Below are 6,610 nucleotides of genomic sequence, written 5' to 3' on the forward strand. Positions count from 1 at the left end.
AAGTATCCTTTACATATGATTTCAGGGAATAATTTGCCAGATTAAAATGCTTCGTTTTTTTGGTTAACTTACCAATGCTTCTCATACATGCTGCCTGAATTCAGACCTTAAACCAAGTTTTTTTTTTTTGGGGGGGGGGGAGCGGGCCCCTCTAAAATGGTGGAAAGTCAAGAATTTGAATTTGCTTGAACAATATGGAGACATGTGACACAATTGAAAAAAAAAAAAAAAAAGCAAAAATCTGGGTATAATTGTTTTTTTTTTTTTCTGGAAGAGAGCTGTTGTAATGGCTCTGTGCACAAGTGCCCCCCAACAGTTACAAAGGGAAAGTTGCATGTATCTATAGACCACTAAGAGGAACATTCGAACACATTGCCAATGGATACCTGTTGCTCATACATGTAAGGAGACGCTACGTGAACTTTAAAAACAAAGTTGTCTTGCGTTCTTCACGTCATACATGCAAGAACCAGTATACCCACGCAGTGCCTCCCGTCTTTAGATCTCGAAAGTGGTCGAAAAGTGTCGTCTGTACTTGCTTATATACAGCATAGAGTCCACTCCATATGGCTTGTGCTTAATAAAAAAAGAAGCACATTGATCTAGTGTTCCTAGAGAAAAGCATGCATTGCATCCTGTAAATGACTGCTCTACCCATAAAATACATGAAGTTTTGGAGTCTGTGATAAAAGTTACATTGTGTATTTGTAACATTTAAGGGGTAAAAAAACCCAGTAAACTAGTTTGTTATAAGGTGTAGCAGGTGACTCCAAGATTTGTTATACATGTCAAGTAAATACCTGGAAATAAATTATTTGGCAACCATTGCTTTCCTTGTTTTATTATGAAGGTAGACACAAACAATTCTTAAAATCCAACCAACCAGGTAAACTTTAAAATTTCTTTACACGTTATTGTCATGGTTGACTAGCTTCCATCGTAATAAAAGGCCAAGCAACGTCAACAAAAACCATTCAGGAACTGTTCCCTATTCTTATCCTAAGTATGGGTTAACCTCATTGACTTTTTTTCATCTCTGAACAAGTTTTTGTTGTGAAAAAATTGCTTTATCACCGTTTGTACCACTGCGCACCAGGTGACAGCCAAACAAAATGCAAATTTCAATTGCTACCTTAGTCTTGGTTCAAGACTAAATTTCTTTTTTGCAATATACAACCAGTTCTTCATAACTTCCAAAGTGGAAGAGGGTACCCGAGTTGTAACGAGTCATTGATTTTTGTGTCTCGAGTCAAGTCAAGTCATTTTAAACAAGTGCCTCGAGCCGAGTCAAGTCATTAGGCCAAGAGGGTCAAGTCGAGACATCGAGTGTAGTCGACTCGTCGAGTTGAGTCGAGTCTACTATTTACCTCAAGTCAAATTGAGTCACAATCTTGAACGCTATCTAACAAATAAATAGAAGACAGAATCATTTGTAGCACTAACAGTTACCAAGAAGTGAAACTTTGGTCTTTCAGGTCTAGATCTTTTTTGCTGATCCCTGACAAAATTGGATTGTACAAAAATGCTTCTGAAGATATTATTTCAGAGTGTGTATGTATCTCTTTCATTGTTTTATAAGGATGGCATAAAGCTAGCCGGCGTTCGAATCCAAGAGCTTAATAAGAAATTGCAATTAAATTTGTATTCGCAGAGTGATGTCAGCATAAATTTTGCACCGTAAAGTTTTGCTTTTTGGGGGGGACTCAAGTCTTATAAGCCTTCCCTCAAAGCAAGATGAGTCGAGTCTTCTGATGAGGTACTCGAGTTGAGTCGAGTCATTTGCTCACAGTGACTCGAGTTGAGTCATTTACCCATAGGGACTCGATTCGAGTCGAGTCACCAAAAATTGTGACTCGAGTTGGATTCGAGTCGAGTCATTGACTCGTGTCATTACAACTCTGGAGGGTGCTAAGAAAAAGATGAACCAGAAAATCTGAGCATACTGCATGCATGTACCTCACGTGAACTGTATTCAGGCTGATGTGTGCGTGTTGTGAGGTATGCACCGACTTTCTTGGGTATCAATGCCAACATTCCCAAGACTGAATTTAATTCATCTTGCTGATAGCGCCCTCAACAACCTCATGGCTTGACCGCACTTGCCATGGATCAGTACCACCTACATCAGCGTAACAAAATCTGAATCTTGCTGTCTCAAACAAAGACCATTCCTTCCTTTGAAAGAGGCCATTTATGAATTTTATACTGAATCATATTTCTGGCAAATTTGCAAAAAAATTGGGACCCTTTTTTTTATTATGTTGGATGTAAATTCTTTCCCAAATGGATTTTGCTGTTCACTATTTACCGTGACCATGCTATTTCCTGTCACCAGAGGGAGCTATTGTTGCTATGTCATTTCAACACTGTCTCAATCACAGAACTAATAGGGAAAAAAAGTCAAAAACATACAGAGAGCCCAAAACAAATTGTATGTCATCCAGACCAACAGACAATTACAACTGATGTCACATCTGGGGAACAAAGGTTCCTCCGAAGGTGAGTTGACACACACTGTACTTTCATTGAAACTCCTGCTATTTAAGCAGTCACAGACAGTCGACCTTTCCATCCACTTCCCTTTAAAAAGGCTAGTCACCAGCAGTCAGATCATAATCAGACAAGCACTATGAAAAGTCAAAGTCGGTCAACAGACCATGAACAGACAAAGCAGGCAAGTTGTGGGCACAGCTGGCTTATCAATTACCCACAGTCAAAGAGGTACATGAACAGTATAACCATGGCATTAAAGCCCCCTTCCCCCAAATAATAAAAAATAAAAATAAATAAAAAATTTAATAAATAATAATAAAAAATAAATAAATAACAAAACAACTAAAATAAAGAAATAAATAACAAAAAATTAAATAAATAAATACCAAAAAAACCAAAACAAGAACTAAACCGCCCGAACCAAACCAAAAACCACACACACTTTCTGACCCTGTAAATTGGCCAGAGGAATTCACTCCAGAGTTTTGTACCACACACCAAATAATGTCAACCCTGCCAACATGACCATGTACATGTAAAGTCGACGAGATTGGGGGGGGGGGGGGGGGGGGAAGGAGGAGATCCACAAAAGTAATAAAGGGTCTATATTGAAAACATGTAAGTCTAATTTGCACTCCTTAAAAACTGCCAATTGTAATGGTTTCTTTAACACTTTTTTATAATCATTTTTTGTTATAATCCACAAAGCTGGAAAGATCCAGAAAAAATATCACCCCTGATGTAAAGGACAGTTGTACTAATAGAGAAGTAAAGAATGAAGGAAACCCTAAAGGACATATTGTGTCATCAGAAAACCTGGGGGGGGGGGGAGAGAGGGGTGGGGCGAGGAGATTGAATCTCTCCCCTTCCCACTGCTCTCTCAGTGTTCCTCCCAACATAATACAACCCACTGAGTTTTGAAAATGGTCTCCAATGGTTGTAGAATGTGACCTACTTTGTTTTGGTAAACAAAAAGCACAAAAAAGGCAAAATTTGCAAAGTAAAAATGGTACTCACCTGAGTGTTGTTTCCAATGGGCCACTCAACCTGCTCTTCCACTCGTTCTCCAAGTTCAACTTTGGATGAATGACGAATTGTCCATGATGAAACATGTATCCGTACCTCTAGTGTAGGTTAGTCTGACCTACCCCTTATATCAATCCAAATATGGCCAAACAAATCTGTTTCTTGGTCATCTACTAGTAGCTGGTTACTAGATTGGTGGATGAAACAGTTTAACATCTCAATTTCAAGCATTATGGACAACATTCCAAGGGTTTGTTGGCCAACTCTGACAATGAGAAAATGGTGCTGACTAGGTCGGGTATAATCATTGGATCTGCGTTATCAACTAATCGAGCTGAGCGATAGGTTGATCAGGCCAAAAAAAAAAGGTCTTTTTTTCCGGTTTCCCTACCTATCCTATTCTGAGAGCCCTAATTTTTTTATGGAAAAATGAGGAAAAAAGACCCAAACCATCAATTTCTACCGTTTACCCTTGACTCTCTGTGGGTAGCACATCCTGATTATTCCGGCCTTGCTCGCTGCGTTTTTATGTCTTCCGTACTGAATAATGCAAAACCTTTTTGTGTTAACATGTCATCCAACGTGAACTGGTTAACAAGTGCATTTTATGCAGGCCTATATGGTTTATGCCAACGTTTACTCAGAAGAACCTACTTAACTTAAAGGATCACAAATGACTTTGCGTGAGTAATAAAGACAAGCAACATGTCATTGCTGCAGTTTGTTTAAGGTTCATGGTAATTTTTGTAAGTTGATTTCACATTTTAGAGGAAGGAAGTACGAAATATACCCTGCTGATCCTTCTTGTTGCCTCTACTTGGTATTTTGCTAGTCTCCCGATCGAGACCAGCAGTATGCAGCATATAGAATCACTAATACTAGAGGCTCTGGTATTTAGTGATTCTATATGCTGCATACTGCTGGCCTGGATCGCCAGACTACCTTGAATGTCTGAGACAGAGACCAAGACTGAGACCGTGGGGTACCGAGACGGGAAAGACAAATCGAGACTGGTCCCTGAGACCTACACTACACTGGTGTTATCACCCCTCTCTGAAAACTTTAAATTTAGAAAAAGCTGACGCTTAGAAACAAAAGCGTTGATGAAACAGATTAAATTAAATACAATTAATATTTTTCCTCACTGAATTGTACTGATTTATTGCTATTCATTGCTATTCATTAAAAACAACACAACCGCTTTATAATATTTCTCTGTTATTTACATTATTTCATGTTTACTGTTTCAGGTTTTTCAAGAGTCTTTAATGAAAAGCACAATTTCTGATGAGTAGGTTTGATTATGTAAACTATTGCAAGCATTTGGGTTCCAAACTTGAGAGGTCTATAAGCAAGAAAGTGATGCACACAGTGCATCATCAAAGGTAGTGGACACCATGTAAACTATGTATTTTTAATGGAAGAATAGTTTTTTCAAAATATAAAATTAGTTAGGGACCTGGTGCATGATAATGGCCCTTGCCTTTGGCTTGGCCGCTTGGGCCATGATCGATGATCAGGCCCCTTAACAGTTTTAAACATTGCTGGAACAACACTATTTAAGAAACAACAATATTTAACCCTAACACCTTGAGCACTTTTACTAAAAAGTATTCTGAATCCGCTAAAATCCACCTATTTTGTCATGCACAAACATTTTGGTGTTGGCGATTGCTCAGTAAAGAGGTATCCTAAATCCATCAAAATCCTGCAGTACTGCTAGGCTTACAATCCTGAATCCATCAAAATCCCCGTTTTCAGTATGGAGGTATCCTGAATCTGCCGAAATAATCCAAAACAGGAGTATAGATTTTGATGGATTCAGGTATGTTAGGGTTAAGGAACAACAATATTTAACAAACGACATGCAATAAGTCTAAAGAAAGAATTTATACTTAAACGTCAATAAAATTTACATAAAAGACAGCATACCTGGTGCAAAGATTTGACAGGATCCTGCTTAATCAATTAGGATACTTTTAGGATATTTTTATTATAATGTATTATTATTTTATTTTCCAAGTGGTGTCTATTAAAACCCTTACAATCCTCACTCAGTCCAACTCTAAGACCAGTGTTTGTTGGAATTTGTTAATACTAGTGTGAGTACTGCACAGAATATGCTATCTAGCCTACATGGGGTTAGGCATAACACAAATAATCATTTAATCATATAACAAACAACAATTTGTAGTACAGTTTTAAAACGGTGTTGAAATTTGCAGGAGTGAAGAAAGTTCCTAGTAAATCACTCTAGGGGGGTACAGGTTAAACATTAATGTGACTCATAGTGTCCTCATTAAGTTACTAACTTTACCTAAAATTTCTTGAATATAATACATGTAATTAAATTTACAATATTATTAATTAGGCCTGTAAGTCCATTTGAAATGGTAAAAACATTATCAATCGTATTTCAAAATCAGTATTTTTTTAACTACTTAACATGCTTAAGAACACTCTTAGTGCCAAATAAAGTAAATAACATGCCAGAAACATGATTTTGTCAACTATGTATATATTACAATTCAAAGTAACAAGACTGAAAATAGAATGATTATTATATGCTTTTCCTTTGTAAAAAGAAATGTTTATGATTAAACAGTGGTTGATTAGGCCAAAAAAAGAGTTCTGCTTCCAGTTTCCCTACCTACAATGTACCCTATTCTGACAGCCCCTACACTAATTTTTTCATTGGAAAAATGAGGGGAAAAAAACAGCCAAAACCATCATTTTTTACCTTTTACCCTTGATTACATGCAGACGCCTCCATATGATTGTACAAAAAAAAAAATTGAGGAAAAAATCCCCCACCCACCCTGATTTTAAATGTCATGTAATTAGAAGCAGAACTAATTTTTTTTGCGTTAACACGGTGTTGAAATTTGCAAAAGTGATGAAGGTTCCTACATGTAGTACATTTGTGAATCGGTTAAATATTATTGCCATAACTTCATTAAGTTATTAACTTAACCTAAAATTTCTTGAATATAATAATTAAAATTACAATATTATTAATTAGGTCTGTAAGTCCATTTGAAATGGTAAAAACATTATCAATCATATTTTAAAATCAGTGTTTTCTAAACTA

This window comes from Patiria miniata, unplaced genomic scaffold (assembly GCF_015706575.1).
Source record: "Patiria miniata isolate m_02_andy unplaced genomic scaffold, ASM1570657v1 HiC_scaffold_2, whole genome shotgun sequence".
NCBI classification, from domain to species: domain Eukaryota; kingdom Metazoa; phylum Echinodermata; class Asteroidea; order Valvatida; family Asterinidae; genus Patiria; species Patiria miniata.